Source organism: Panthera leo, chromosome C2 (genome assembly GCF_018350215.1).
Source record: "Panthera leo isolate Ple1 chromosome C2, P.leo_Ple1_pat1.1, whole genome shotgun sequence".
NCBI lineage: Eukaryota > Metazoa > Chordata > Mammalia > Carnivora > Felidae > Panthera > Panthera leo.
The window spans coordinates 97,623,402-97,639,784 of record NC_056687.1 but is presented as its reverse complement, the minus strand read 5'-3'; the positions used below and the strand labels follow the sequence as shown (position 1 = coordinate 97,639,784).

The 16,383-nt window shown below is 38.6% G+C and overlaps 1 long non-coding RNA gene across 1 annotated transcript in view; it reads right to left on the bottom strand.

Moving 5' to 3' along the window:
- LOC122229831 overlaps window positions 1–15,378 on the bottom strand; it is an 89,670-nt gene extending 74,292 nt beyond the window's left edge. The window contains exons 1-2 of the long non-coding RNA XR_006207153.1: window positions 14,885–15,378; window positions 14,706–14,796 (exon numbers count right to left, since the gene is read on the bottom strand). This is a non-coding gene — a long non-coding RNA (uncharacterized LOC122229831). The remainder of the gene's footprint in view (window positions 1–14,705; window positions 14,797–14,884) is intronic.
- Window positions 15,379–16,383: the final 1,005 nt, after the last annotated feature.

Here is a 16,383-nt window from a genome sequence, read left to right as displayed (position 1 = left end):
GGGGAACTAGAGATTAATCTCCATTTGAAACAAATAATGCAATACACACACACACACACACACACACACACAAGCTGTCTTAAAAACAAACTAAAAACAAACAAAACATAACATTTAAAAAATATTATTAGCTTTACTAACAGAGAACCCAAGATACAAATTAGTTATAATCTGCAAGTTCTTCCAACTTTAATAAAACAGAAAACAAGTCCATTGTTATTGTTGTTTCAAAAACTAATCAGTTAAGTTTATATGTAAAAGATAAAGAGTGGCACCTGGGTGGCTCAGTTGACTAAGCATCCGACTTAGGCTCAGGTCATGATCTCATGACTTGTAAGTTCGAGCCCCCCATCAGGCTCTCTGCTGTCAGCATGGAGCCTACTTCGAATCTTCTTTTCCCCTCTCTCTCTGCCCCTCCCCAGCTTATTCTATTTCTCTCAAAATAAATCAATAAACTTAAAAAAAAGAAAGACTTTCTTCTATGGTTATTTAAGCAAAAATTATCCTTTCATTTATAGCATAACGTTTCATTTTTTTTTTTTTTTTGGTTTGCTTTTTTTTTTTTACATTTATTTATTTTTGAGAGATAGACAGAGCACAAGTGGGGGAGGGGCAGAGAGAGAAGGAGACACAGAATCCGAAACAGTCTCCAGGCTCTGAGCTGTCAGCACAGAGCCCGACGTGGGGCTCAAACCCACAAACCGTGAGATCATGACCTGAGCCCAAGTTGGATGCTCAACCGACTGAGCCACCCAGGTGCCCCTGGTTTGCTTTTTTAGGTTGGATAAGTACTGTGCAGCATTTCAATAAACTCCAAGTGCTCCATGACAATATTTACAAGATAATGTTTGCTTTATATGGAAGAACTTTAAAAGGGAAACGCCCCAGTAAAATGGTGACAAGCATCCCTGGCAATCCAGTACATATTTTTGACCGTAACAAGCTAAGACTGCCTTTTCCCTGGTTTATATTTCCAGATTGTAGAACAGGTGGCTTTAAGATCTTTGGAATCTAAGACATGGCAGAGACTTCAGTGGCCCATTCAGGCTAGGGCTACGTTCCTCATCAGTCAGTGAGACCAATACTGAAGCTAACATCTTCCTCCCTAGCAGTGCTAACTGGCAATTTTACTCACTTCTCTCTCAGTCTCATGTGAGCTATGTCCATATTATATAACCATCACCAACAACAACAACAAAAATAGGCCTTTGTACACCTGTTAATATATTAAGTTACTAACATAATCAATGAATTAATTTACTTTTGTATACAAGTAATAGAAATGGTCCAGATGACACTATGTAGGAACATAATACTACTAATTGGTATTAGAATGTTTTTGTTGTGGACTTTGTTGCCAAAATCAGAATGTGTCTCAAACCATTAGATAGTATGTTCACGGAGATAAATCAAAATAATATAAAAGTGTGGTTCAAGCACACATGTGTGAACCAAAACGATGCCGCACACATAGAAATGGAGAGAGAATCAGAGGGTATCATTCCATCCCCTCCTTACTTTACAGACAAAATCCCGCTACCATAATGGCTTACATTTTTGTTCTTAGTATTATTGAAGCATGCATTTCAAAATGCCTTGCACATTGAAAAGTAACAATACAAAACTTAGTGAGCAATCGCTCTAATGAAAATTTTGGATAATGATTGTCACTGTACTGAAGTTACTCGTCTGTGGTATCAGTCACATCCATATTTATAATGTTCCAATTTATCAGCTTAAAACACCCAGCCAGCGTATCAGTGAAACATACTATAGCTCTCCCATTATTAACAACAGGAAACATAAATATAACGTCCCTTCATCCAGGATATCCTTAGCAAGATTTGCAATGCATTTTATTATTATCTTCACATAAACAATGTAGGAGAAAATTTAGAGCAAAGCATAGAAGTGTGATTTATTTCTACTCCTTTTCAACATTTCGTGTGATGTGGCTCTAAAATAATGAGTAACACTATATTTTAGTCAATAAAACCAATATTCTGCTTTTAAGAAATGAATTATAGAAAATTAAAAAATACTCTACTAATAGAAAAAGTAATACATTGGCTGGAATTCTGTGTATTTCAAAAATTTTGTCAACAGCATAAATATATTTTAGGGCTATGACACAAGAACTTTATTTGGCCTATAAATAAATTTTTATCTCTACATATTCTATTTTGAGGAGCATTGATAGAACAGTTTGCATCAGCCAAAAATGTCTTCAAATGAAATCAAATAAAGTTTAGGTTTTCTTTCTCCTTATAAATCTAAAAAGGCTGCAGAAATTTCATATAATATAGAAAAGCAGAAGGAAAAACAATTGCCCATTATCCCACTATTAGAAACATTTTTGCTATAATTTCTCTTTAAAAAAATTTTTTTAATGTTTATTTATTTTGAGAGACAGCACAGGATTGAGCTGGGGATGGGTAGAGAGAGGGGAAGAGAAAAAATCCCAAACAGGCTCCGTATTGTCAGATGGAGCCTGGTGTGGGGTCGAACTCACAAACCATGAGATCATGACCTCAGCCGAAATCCAGAGTCGAATGCTTAACTGATTGAGCCACCCAGGCGCCCCCTCTTTTAGGCTTTTTGTTTGTTTTGTTTTTCTGTTTTTTGTTTTGTTTTGTTTTTAATGCATACATTTTGGTTTGGTGTTATTTTTCTCCCACGGTAAGAAAAATATGGTATCTTTTTTCCACCAGCTTTAAGTACAATGAAAGGGATATTAGAATAGTACTCAAATTCCCATCCTACCTCTCCCTCTGACAAGCTATCGTCACCTTGACAAATCACTTACTTCTCTACGCCTTAGCTTCCTCATCTATGAAATGGGCATAGTGCTGACGTTTGCCTGTTGTGATCTAACCCAAGCAAACGTGTGTTCTCACAATTGCCAGGTCCTTTTTGGTGAAAACTGGTGAACTCTATCTACAGTAATCAGAACTCCTCTCAGGCTTCCTTGCTGTCAGGGGATATGTAACGATGAGAGCGAGGCTCCGTGATTTCTGCCAGACGTGCAAACAGTTCCTGTCAGGAGCACCAGTTCTCCATCTCGAGGAAACCTCATAACAGTCCTTTTGGTAGTGTCACTCTAAGGTAGAGATATTCACCCTATTCTGAGGTGAGGAGCAGCCATCTTTCTAGTTAGGATATATGATGAAATTTAAAGCCCTCCTCCAGCGGCGTTAGGCTGCAGGGCTCTAAAAATCCAATGCACCATTCGGGCAAATTTGCATGTGTCCATCAAGTATTTCTATTTGATCAACATAGTTGGAACATCACTCATTCCACCAATGAGAAAGTACCTCTAGCATCCCTTATGTTAAATAATGAACTCTAATAATAATAAAAAAAAAGTCGCACAGTGACATCTGCAACGCTGGTGTAGATATTCCTGGCGTGTGGATCGATGCCTTTCAAATACTACCAATTGCCTCTGGAATGTGTATTAGAATACTCAAATTATTGGCCAAATGTCTGTGGGTTATAAATAAAGACTGATACATACTCATTTATACCCCGTTGTCCATGGCAAAGTATTTTAAAGGGATTATGAACACTTAACACTGTCATATACTGTCATAAATTTTCAACAAAATCACTTAACACATATTTATTGAGCTCCTAAAGATGTACCAGGGACTATTCTAGGTTTTGGGATTATGGAAATAAAAAAGAAAAATCCCTGCTTACGTGGATATTTTATTGACAATTCGTGCTCTTGATAAACTATTTTTAGAATAAATAAATGGTTGGTATTTCTGCTGATTTTGGTTGATATGTCGATGCTGCTGTTGATGATTTATTATGTATGTTCTGTATACATGGCATGCTATATATATGTGAATATATATATATATATATATATATATATATATATATATATACAGAGAGAGAGAGAGAGAGAGAGAGAGAGAGAGATTTATTATAATGTAAGCATTTTTCTTAAATACTACTGTTAATTACTACATAGTATCCCAAAGTCTGGATATGCAGCAATCTGCTTAGCCATTCTCCTTTCCTTGGCATTTAAGCTATTTTTAATTTTTTATAATAAAAATAATATTGTGAGAAATGACTCTGTAATACATCTCATAAAAGGCTATTTAATAAAACCACGGTAACACTTCTTTCCTACTCTCAACCATATTTAAATCAGACATACTATTTATGTCTGAGGGCCAAGAAGCTTGCCTCTCTGGAAATGTTGCCATGTGTCCATATTTGACTGATCTTGTGAGTTTTAATTTGTAAAAGGATAGCCTTGGCAAAGTCATGGTGAGGGGGAGAGTGCTTGGACACTTTGAGAGAAACAAATACATTGTGGGAAATGTCTAAATGTAAGATTCTCTCCTCCTCTGGGTCTTTCTCTTCCTCCTTACCTCCCATCTCCGCCTCTTTCCTTCCCTTCCTTCTGTCCCCTCCTTTCCCTTTCTTCCCTTCCTTTCGGCCAGCCTTAATTATCCCAGCTTTGATGTCACTTGGTAGCTAAGTTAGACTCATTTTCATACCCTGGAATATACTGTCTCTAGACCTAAAATGGCCTACCAGGCACTGTGATTCTTTCTAAATGGTAGGAGGTACAACAATCTGTTCTTTACTTCCTTTTTAAAACTTTTTTTTAATGTTTATTTATTTTTGAGAGAGAGAGAGAGAGAGACAGAGAGAGAGAATGAGTGGAGGAGGAGCAGAGAGAGAGGGAGACACAGAATCCAAAACAGGCTCCAGGCTCTAGGCTGTCAGCACAGAGCCTGACACGGGACTCGAACTCACAAACCGCGAGATCATGACCTGAGCCAAAGCCAGACGCTCAACCGACTGAGCCACCCATGCGCCCCTGTTCTTTACTTCTGAGAGGATATCCCACCATGTCCCAGCACGTGGGAGTTTTATAACCTGCACTGATGAGGACAAATCTGTGAAGGGTTTTTTTCCCCTCCCTTTCTGGCTTTTCATGTATTCTCCAATTCTTGCTTATCTGGTCACAATAACGTACAATTGATATAATGAACTAATGTGATGTTCTGCAGATCATCTCAAAAGCCCAGGTCCTTTTGACTATATTATGACAGAAGAGGAATTTTAATATACTCTGGAACAAGATCATAAACTTACACTATTATCCACCCCAACTGAATGCAAACTATTTCTGATCCTGCTCCTAATAGGATTGGAAAAAGATGAACTCATCATATCAAAGGCTGAATACCTTAGGCCAGTTATTCTGCTTTGGCAAAATATCCCACCCATATGGCACAGTTTACTCTCATCCTTCAGGATTTTTCTGGTTTAAATAGAATATGATTGGGACCATCAATGCTGCATTCTTTAGTTTAAAGGCAGCACTAATCTCTGCCATTCCCCATGAAACTTAAAATAACTGTGATTTTCTATTTTGGTAGAGTATAGGGGTGTTCCAGTTGGCCTTCTCCCTTGTGACAACTCTTATTTCACAGACCAAGCAATCAATATGGAGGCTCTTCCAATAGCAGAGTATGCCTATTATAATTATTCATTTAGGAACGGGAAAATGACCACTAGTGGTTCTATGGACTATTATGAATAAGACCTGGGCCAAGATTCCATTTATTGTCTGACTCCCAATGACCCCAACTGTAACAGGGAAATTATATGCTGCTACTTCTTGGGTCCCTTTGGGGAAATACTGGGGAATTGTTACCATGTGTCTTTCAGTACCCTTTCTCCTGGGAACTCAATCTCCATTTCACTAAGTGGGTTCTGGGTTTGAAAACTGGTTCATTTCTGGAAACTGGACAAGAGATTGTGAATTTTTATTAGGGAAACTGACCTCAGGCTCCTATCTTTGATTTCTTTTGACTATGTACATTTAGCAATATGTATGTTGGCTGCTTCTGTCTTGCCCCTTAAGATACTATATTCTATTAATCATCTCCACATCCTAAATTAACAAAATTCAAAAAGGCTATTTGAAAGGGATACGAATTGACAAGAACTAGGAAAAGTCTGCGATTTTACCTTCCTTGCATGCTAACAAGTCAGCCAACCACAATTTCATGAATGTCTATTGAAGATGTAAGACATCTTGGTCAGAGACACCGAATGGTTTACTATTCATAGCAATAGTAGTAGTAGCCAGAGTATAAGCATCTTTTGTGCTGGTTCCCTAAGCCCCATTTCCCAAAATGGAATGCAAAGGGGGTAAGATGAAGTCTGAACATGCAGCAGGGTGTGCTGTAGGAGATGAACTCTGAACTTGGGGAACTTGAATATTTTACAATGGAAAAGAAAATAATTATTCTTTGTTTTAGAGAGAGACATTATCTTTATTACACTACACAGTAAGCATCCTGCCCTTTGCTTTGGAGAGGACCACTCCTTTTATCTTTTAAGGCTGTTTGCTATACAAACATTCTTTTTTTTTTTAATTTTTAACATTTATTCTTTTTTTTTTTTTTTTTTTTTTTAGAGACAGAGACAGAGTGTGAGCAGGAGAGGGGCAGAAAGAGAGGAAGACACAGAATCTGAAGCAGGCTCCAGGCTCTGAGCTGTCAGCACAGAGCCTGACGTGGGGCTCAAACTCATGAACCGTGAGATCATGACCTGAGCTGAAGTCAGATGCTCCATCGACTGAGCCATCCAGGGTCCCAGTACAAACATTCTTTAAAAGATAGTTGCAACAAGAGGCAGTAGGTGCTTAACTTCTCAAGATGTGCAGAAACATGAGAAACTCATGGATAATTGTGTCCCCAAACTGATAACATACATTGAAAAAGTTCACAATATTTGTTCAGTAAAATACGTAAGATTTATAAAAGCGCTATAGTGCTTATCCAGAGAAGTGAACCCTTGTTGAAGGGATCACAGGTTGTTTTTTTCTTTTAGGTAATTTGCTAATGACTGCTCTGTTAATGAAGATTATTTCTGTATGTTAATTAAGATTTTTAACTTTTCAATTATATGACAATGTTTTATTGATTATAGAAAGGCTCATTTCCTTGACTCTACCTGAAATTTTACTATATCATTGTATTCTACTGAACCTAACATCTCAAAAATCATAAGATGTGCCACTAAGAAAAAAATTGTCTAATAACTTCATGTTGCAATGCTTTCTTATCACATTTGCTCTAAACTGCATAATAATTTTAGATATTAAATTATGGAAAACAGATGTGTCTTAAAATCAATGAAATATGTATTTCTTGTCTGTCTTTTCCAACCAGAATATAAACTCAAGAGGAAGGTAGGGATTTTGTCTACATTAATCATCAATATATGCCCAGTGCCTAGAATAATGTCTGGCACATAATAAATATTCAGTAAATTTTTGTTCAATTAATACAGGAAAAAACAATAGGTTCTATTTCTCTCACCTTTCTGTCTCTCTCCATGCCCAACTTTGGTGTAAAACAGTAGTTCTCAACTCTACTTACATACAGAATTATCTAAGGAGCTTTAGAAACAGACCAGTTCCTGGGTCCTATTCAGACTAATTAGATCAGAATTACTTGGACCAAGACACAAACACAGTATGCTGTAAAAGCTGTCCAGGTGAATCTAATGCATGCTGAAAAGTTCAGAATCACTGATTCACGCTGCTCCATTAATACAGCCTATACACATAGAGCGACCACATGTCTCTGCATTGCCACCTTCTCTGTAGCAAAGATCTGATCACTTGCTGGGTGAGAAAACGTTTTTTTAAGGAAATCATTGATATTCTCTCAGAGTACAGATCCAATATGCCTTCACAATACATTGTTACAACTATCTCATTTGATCCTCAAACAGGTGAGGAAGATACAGCAAATATGATCATTTCTAAAATTGAGAAGAATCTGGTTCTCAATCATTTGTTCAAGGGAAAAAGAAGGGTATACGCATTTTATCTTCTCTGTTTTATGATCTTAAGAAAATCAGAATAACAGTTTTAAACTATCATTTTATCTCTGTTTTCAAACAGCATTTCCTAATCAATGTGTTAACATTAGCAAAACACTGAGGGGAGATCTGATTACTGTTAGCTGTTCATTCATTCAACAAATACTGAATATTGACAAGTTTGTTGAGTGCCCGCAATGTTCTAGCTGTTAACCTAAAGCAGGCTGAGTTTTCCCTGTAACTTCTACTCTGCCCCCGCAACCTGTAGCTTTTCTCATGTTCCTGTCTCACAACACCCTGGTGGCCTCCCTTTGCCTTCTTTGGTTCAAGCCATTGCTCTAGGTGTAGTCAACAGCACAAGTCTATTCACGCTGTTCCATTGTTTGAAAGACTGTTAATTTTCTTTTGAACTACAACGTCCTACTTTCTTCATGCTTCAGGCCATGATTTCTCTGCTCTTTCCTTCCGCTTGCTAGTTTTTAATCAGTGAGTTTGGGGCCACTTGAAAACAGATTGAAACATGCTAAGAATAATATCCAATTAACCATTGGAGAATTAAAACTTGAGAACTAGGGTCAATTTTGTTTTTTGTCTTTCCAGACAAAGCAAAGACCTATGTCTTTAATGTGCTGGAAACCATTTTTCCTGGAGGGTGAAGAAAACCATTAAACTCTCGTTATCATTTTATAAAGTTGGAAACATTTGTTAGAATTATAAGAGAGAGAGTTCCAGCAACAAGGAAATCTGCACTTAAATGACCATGCCCATAAATGAATGGGACTTACAATAAAACATTTTCCTGAAACAACTGTAAAAGACTCTTAGAATCAAAAGTCACCAGGATAAAAATGTAGGCGAAATAGGCAGACTGTTCTAATGCTCTTTAGGGACAGACCTAATTTCCTCCTGGGGTATTATAACATTATTAAAAAGTTAATAGGATATCAGCCATCCTTAGAAACCTTTAATCCCAAGGATTTATATTACACAATTAAAGTCCTCATTAAAGAATTTAACATCATCCATAGACATTTAAATTTATATAGAAATGGTAAGTCCCTCCTTTGGTTTTTACATAGTTTCTTTTTAAACTTGAAATGAGGATGGGGATGTAGAATCCATGATTTCCAAGTACACATTTAATATTTATTTATTTTTGAGAGAGACAGAGACAGGATGTGAGTGGGTTAGGGGCAGAGAGAGAGGGAGGCACAGATCCGAAGCAGGCTCCCGGCTCCGAGCTGTCAGCACAGAGCCCGACGCAGGGCTCGAACTCACGAGCCGTGAGATCATGACCTGAGCCGAAGTCGGATGCTCAACCCACTGAGCCACCCAGGCGCCCCTCCAAGTACCCATTTAAAACCGACATTTCAAAAACATTGTTCTACCCAGACCCTCAACATGTTCCATATGTGTTTTTTGGAAGTACCCTATATTAGTTTCTTCCTAAGCAAACGTTTACTACTACTCTAAAGGTTCCGAAATGGTGTACAATAAGTTGGGTGGTCATACATCAATTTTTGCCTGGGAAAATCCTGGTATAAGCCTTTGTTCTGACATACATATCAACAGCACTCCCTTTCTCTCTCAGAAGTGTCTTAGTTTGGACAATATGGGTACCCTAACAATTTTAGTTTAAAACGGTTTAACCTGTTTCACAAACTAACTTTACCATGGAAGCTGTTTAACGTTTGTCAATCTCCTAGGAAATGATATTTTACAGTTTTCCTAATTAATACTTACGACAGTATCTGACATTACTTTAATTTTGTAAAAATGTGCTCTTACCGTCTTTTCATAGGAACCATAAAAATCATTTGCACAGGGCACCTGGGTGGCTCAGTCAGTTGAGCGTCCAACTTCAGCTCAGGTCATGATTCTTGCGGCTCGTGAGTTCAAACCCCACATCAGGTTCCCTGCTGTCAGTGCAGAGTCCACTTCAGATCCTCTGTCCCTTTCTCTCTGCCCCTCCCCTGCTTGTGCTCTCTCAAAAATGGATAAAAACTTAAAAACAAACCATTCGCAGGAAGTAGGCATGTTAGAAGAAACTGAAGACGCATTTAAACATACAGGAGAAGGATGCAACATGCAACTTCTTTTCCAAGTTATGGACATTGCAAAATGGGACATCTGGTCTACCAGGATCCAGGGGATCGCGGAACCAGGTCTATCACAGACTTCTCAACTCAGCTGCACCTTAACAAATACAATGGGTAGATTACAGCAGCAACCTATACATTTTGTATACCCCTATCTTAATCACCTAAATTCACTTCCTCCTACCACTTACCATCTGTAAACTCCCTTGAATAACACTGGTCAATGCAAAAAACAAAACAAAACAAAACAAAAACAAAAAACAGAAACAAAAACAAAAACAAAAAACACTACCAAATAGTCAATGATAGAATTGCACTCACACAAGATTTGTGGTCACCCAGTCTCCATTCGATTTGCCTACTAGTCTTAGCTAGGCTGGGGAAAGAAAACATCAGAAGCAGGGTAATTTAACTGTTCTAGTGTGGTATATTTTTGTCTGTGGCAGTACATATCCCAGGAAGTGTATTTGGTCTGAGAGATGAATGGCAGCAGAAGATTCCTCTTTGGAGAGAGGAACCCATGACCTAGATGTGCTCAAGGTGACTGTGCTGTTTTGCTTGGACCAATGTTTCTTTTTGTGGGATGAAAGAGGGCAAGTACAGACCTCTGTCACAACCATTGTCCCAGGACATCTCAGCAGGAAACATTCAAACCCACATATATCAAAAACACACCAATAGAATTCAGATTGTTCAAGTAGTGTAAGTTTTCCACCCGATTCACTTTCAACAGCAAGTTCAGCTCCAGAATGATTACGCTCTCCCAGGAAAATCCACTCATTACGTTAAAACAGACAAATGACTCCTGCTGAATAAGAAAATCAATTGCCATCTCAAATAAATTGTTTATAACTATCCAAGTTATCCAGTGTTCTCCGGAAACCATTTTCTGACGAGTATTTAGGTCCCCAAAAGACTTTACAATATTGTCTCACATCATTCTTAAATGTTTATAGGTACCAGTTTTGTTTTTCTTTGTTTTCCTAATAGTAGCTAACACTTCTACAAAGCTTCCGGTGTCTGTGCATGGTTCTGAACACTTTTCAGGGATCGACTCATTTAATCCTCCTAACAGATATAAATATCACTGCCTCCATTTACAGATAAAGAAAGTGTGATGCAAAGAAGTTTACTGCCCTACCCATGATTATGTCACTAGTAGGCAGCAGTCTATCATGCCCTCACTTCCAAACTGCACCTTTCTTTACAGTAGAGTATGCCCTTATTTGAAAGCTTTTAAGGAAGAGTACTATGTCTTTCTTGTTTTCTTTTTTCCAACAAGTCATGCCCTACTTCATGTATTGCAAGTAATCAGGAGTAGATATGATAACTATTTTAGTCAATAGTAGTTATGTTTCAGATAAACGAAAGACCAATATGCTATGAAGAGGTGCTGGGGACATAGTAAATGTTCAGTAAATATTTATCGGTTCTTTCCGATACAGTGTGTGAACATGAAGCCAACATTTCCTACAAATAGTATTATTAGATTATTTCCTAATTCTTTGCTCTGATAAAACTCAATGAAAATTTAACAACATACTTCCCAAGTCAAATTGTTTAACTGTCAGGTTAAGCACATGAATACCAAAAACATAGTCTGAGCCACTTTTTTAAAGTATTCATTTTTTCCTTGCAATGGGTAAGGCACACTATTCGGTTGAACAGTGTCCCCTCCAAACCTCCCGTCCACTCAGATGCTCAGAACATGACCTTATTTGGAAAGAAGGTCTTTGCAGGAGTAATTAGTTAAGACAAAGTTGTACTAGATTAGACTGGGTCTTAAATCCAACAGCGTATGTCTTTATAAGAAGGCGACGTGAAAACACAGAGGCAGAGACTTACAGGGAAAACACCAAGGGATGACAGAGATAGACGTGAAGGCGAGCAGCCACAGACTAAGAATCACCAAGAATTGCTGGAAACCGCCACAAGCCAGGAGAAAGGCCTGGAACGGACCGTCCCTCAAATGTCCCTCAGCATAGAAGAGCCAACCCTGCCATACCTTGATTTTGGACTTCTAGCCTCCACAAGTGCAAGAGGATAGACTTCTACAGTGTTAAGCCACCCAGTTTGTGGTGATTTGTGATGCAGCTCTAGGAATCTAGACATTAATGTCAAATTTTGTCTTGGTTCCCTGGTAGGTAGAAATTTGCCGATGCCTCAATTCTTTTGACATTAGCAAGAAAAACTATTTTTATAATACCACTCTTTTCTGTTGTAAACATACATGGTCTTAGTTTATAAAATGATCAATAATCTTTTTTTTTTTTTATTTTTTTTTTTAACGTTTATTCATTTTTGAGACAGAGAGAGAGACAGAGCATGAACAGGGGAGGAGCAGAGAGAGAGAGGGAGACACAGAATCTGAAACAGTCTCCAGGCTCTGAGCTGTCAGCACAGAGCCCGACGTGGAGCTCGAACTCACAAACCGTGAGATCATGACCTGAGCCGAAGTCGGACGCTTAACCGACCAAGCCACCCAGGCGCCCCTAAAATGATCAATTTTCAAAGCAATATGTAAACATATAAGTTTCTGAATAAACTTAACCTCAGCCAGTTAATTATTTGTTGCTATATGGAGAGGTGAAACCAATACTCTATTTTCTCCATTTACGGTAACAATAGACCATACAGATAATGTATTAGGCTTCTCATATGGTACAATTAATTTGATAGAACGTTTAGTGAAAGACGAGTCAGACCTTCTCCCACGGTCTTTTTGAAATGATGACCTTTCCTTCTTGGTTGTTCATAAAAAAAATACAATCGCTTTGAAAATAATTTCAAAAGCTACCATTAATCTACACATTAATTAAATGTTAAATTATTGAATAAATTTGGCAATTATTTTATTAAGTTGGCAAAAGAAAAAAACTTCTGAAGTCAGTTCTAACTCTATGAAGCCATTCATAATTATACAAAAACACTTGAACCATTTGTTTTATTTGCTCACATACATCCCTCCCTTTTTATCCCAAGAATATGTTCAGTTTGAAATAAGAGGGATGAGGAAAAACTATTCATTTAGATATTGCTTCTGATATCACTTGGCAAGTATATTAAAATGCTGAAAACACAACTCAAATATACTTAAAAACAATGACAACATTGATGGGAACCTAGAACAACTAATTTTTTTTTTAAATCAATGTCCTCGCTTTCTAAGAAATACCACTTTGGAGGCTAAGTGCATTTCCAAGCAACAGGGAGAAATATACGATTTTCAACTGGCACAAAAGTCATATTTACAGTTGGAATTTTTTTTTCAACTTTTACATTTGGGGCTTAAGTGTGTTTGCATCACTGGAAGGCTTACTTGCTTTCGGCATCACCTGTAGATTTAAAGCTATAGTGGAACTATATCCTGGGAGAAATAACAGAAAGATACAAGAGAAGAGTGTGAGTCAAAGGTGCTGACTTAGTTCTTTATTCTAGCCATCGAAATATACATGACACTTCATTAATTTTTCATATGAAGACAAAGGCATGATTATAATTTCTAAGTGGAAAAAAGTATTGGAGAGGCAGTTTAATAATTGAATGATTCCGCCTCAAATTGTGGGCTGGGTAGCACACACAATGTTGTATTCCCTCTTAGCTCATCACTTCTACACGCGGATGAGGCTCCTGAGTTACCTCTTCATTAAAACAAATTGGATGCTTATATTGGGCTCTCCGATACACATAAAATTAATGCTGTATTTTGAGGCTTTCATAAAATATATTTAATTATAATTACTGTCTATCTGAACTGGCTATCTGAAGTGGCTGAGTGTTTTATATTAAATGAAGACACTCTATAGAACATACACAGTATATAAAAATCTATACTGATATCTAGCCATTGCTTTCCTAAGCTATCTAAAAAGAAAAGGTATAACATTAAGACTCCTTCTAGAAGCCAGTTCCCGGCGTAGTGTAAACTGTCTTGTTTGTTACTCTTAGGATATAAAATTAAAACAAAACCAAAAAAAAGTAGGCCAGAAAACCATGGGATGTTGGCCAGTGGCCAGCTGGTCCTTTGCAGTGAATCTTGACTCACAAAACCTTGGCTTTATCACACTGCTAGTGAAAGAAGAATATATGGTGGATGGTGTGTTCCCCCTTTTACAGGGAGCACACATGGATTCAAGAGCTGAGAACAGACCACAGGGAAATGCCAAAAGGATTAAAGCCCACATATGTCTCTGTAGTGCTATATGCATAGGCACAGTATTTATTAATTCAGCTGTCAGCCCTCAAAAACCAAGAGTATTTATAGATGTGGAGCTGAAAGAGGGAAAAGCAGAGAAAAAGAATTGGAATCATGGTCTCCACCCCATTAGCCTTGATCGTACCTGTGTGCCCTCCTATAGCTCTGAGATAATGGAAGCCAAGATGCTATGAAGACGGAAGACAGAAGAGGCTCCCAGGGGCTCTTAAAACTCATTCCAAAGCAGAGGTACAGAATAGAATCACTAAACCACTTAAGAAGTCAGAGTTAGCAATCCACCGGGATGAAAGTAACTACTCCTAGAGTTTGCAAAGGGTCATAATCTTTGAACTGTAATGCAAAATATTTTCGTTACTTTACTCACAGCTGAAGACAAACAAGGTGGGCAGGCTCTTGGCAAATGGTGCTCTCTTCCCTCAGTCTCAAGGCTGCCAACATCCTCTGAACATCTGATTCATCATCCAGCAGCATCCCAAAACCCCAAACCCCCAGGATTCAGTGATGCACATTTTAGTTACCTGAGATTCTGTGCAGGTGGATAAACTTCTTCATCCAGAATCCTCTGCCAAACCATTCATTTCTCTTTGAGAACTCCTAAGTCTTCAAGTCCTGGTGTTAAGGCATTTCAAGTATTAGTAAGCTGGTTAGCGCAAAAAGGAGAAAGCCACAAGAAGGAAGAAGAACAACGAGGGAGTACCTGGTGTGGCTCACTGAAGTTACAGCATCCCTGTGAGATGTTGTACAGGTAAGACTCAGGGAGGTCAGGAAGAGGTTTGTTCCCAAGATGTTCACCTAGAGATGCCCCTGCCCGAGGCTGTCCTGTGGTGGAACGGGATGGTAGTAGGCAAAAGTCACAACTTTACTGTGTAGGTACACATTGAATTCAAATGCATTTTCAAAGTGAGAAGCCAAGGTTTCACTTTGCAGTTCCCTCCTGCATGCCTCCAAGCAGATTAAATCTATCATTTTCAGGTTCCACACTGGCGTTTCTTCCCTTTCCAAGTGTATGTCATGGCTGATTTTCCTCGCCATCCAGTTTCATTCTTATTAACACGTATTGTTCTCTTTCGCCACCTTAGTCATTTTGTTGCACTTCAAATACCATATTTCACCTGTTGTTGGAGGCAGTCATCAAGAGGCTGTGACCACAGTTGACCCTCCAGCTGGACCCAGGCAGTCAGAGGCTCCTCACCCTGCTCCCCCTCGGAATGTTCCTTCCGCCCACGGTTCCCACAGCCGGAACCATTTGCAAGAACGCCGCATGGAGATAGTGATGCGTTGTTGAACACACCTGGATGGTGTGAATCACTGAGCCCAGTTAAGCCTTCTACATACACCTTTTAAACTTGGCGGTTAGGTGTGGAGGCTTTCTCCTCCCGGCAGCGCCTAAGACAAGCCTCCTGTGTAAGTTCCCATGCTTATCGAACCTGCCACCTGCCAACATGGCCTGCCCCTTTCTTCCATCTCTCCCAGCCCTCCCCATAAGGGGGCCAGTTTCAAATTTCTCAGGGGGAACTCCCAAGGTTGCCAACCAACACCTGATTTTCTCTCAGGACCAGCAGGCTTTTCAATAGCTTTTGCAATCTAAAAGCCAGGTTGGAGATTTTTTAAATATACTGAACTACCCTAACTGTACCATGAAGTTTGCAAGGTCATTATGTTTTCCTCTATGTCTTAGAAACGTTTCTGGTCTTGGCTTGAATAGACCCTGGGCTAAAACAGCACACACTCATAAATTAGAACAGCCATCCACATTGTGAACAAATAGCAGGGCTGGCTTCTATGACACAACACCCCTTCCCTGCCCCCTGCCCCAAATAGCAGAAACCAGAGGCTGAACCAAGTAGTTTCTTTGCCTTTGATTTACTTCCTGGTACTTGCGTTTTGCACGATTTCTAGGTCTGTACATATGGTGTATGTTTCCAATCTCTAAAGTTTTAGGAAGTGCCGTAGTGAATATTTGAATATACTTTGCTTAGTTTCCTGGGTCCTCAAATGCCCTGGGGTGCCTTGGCGGCGAGTTGACGGTGAGGAATTCAACCAGGCTGTTTGGCCATTCCCTTCTACTGAGACTCTGCACAACTTTTGCCTTAGCTAGGATAATCATCTCATTTTCCCTCATATACTACTAGTTTTCCATAAGGCAAATCCATAAAAGTGAGACGTTCCCGGTTATTTTATTTTTATCTATTTTCA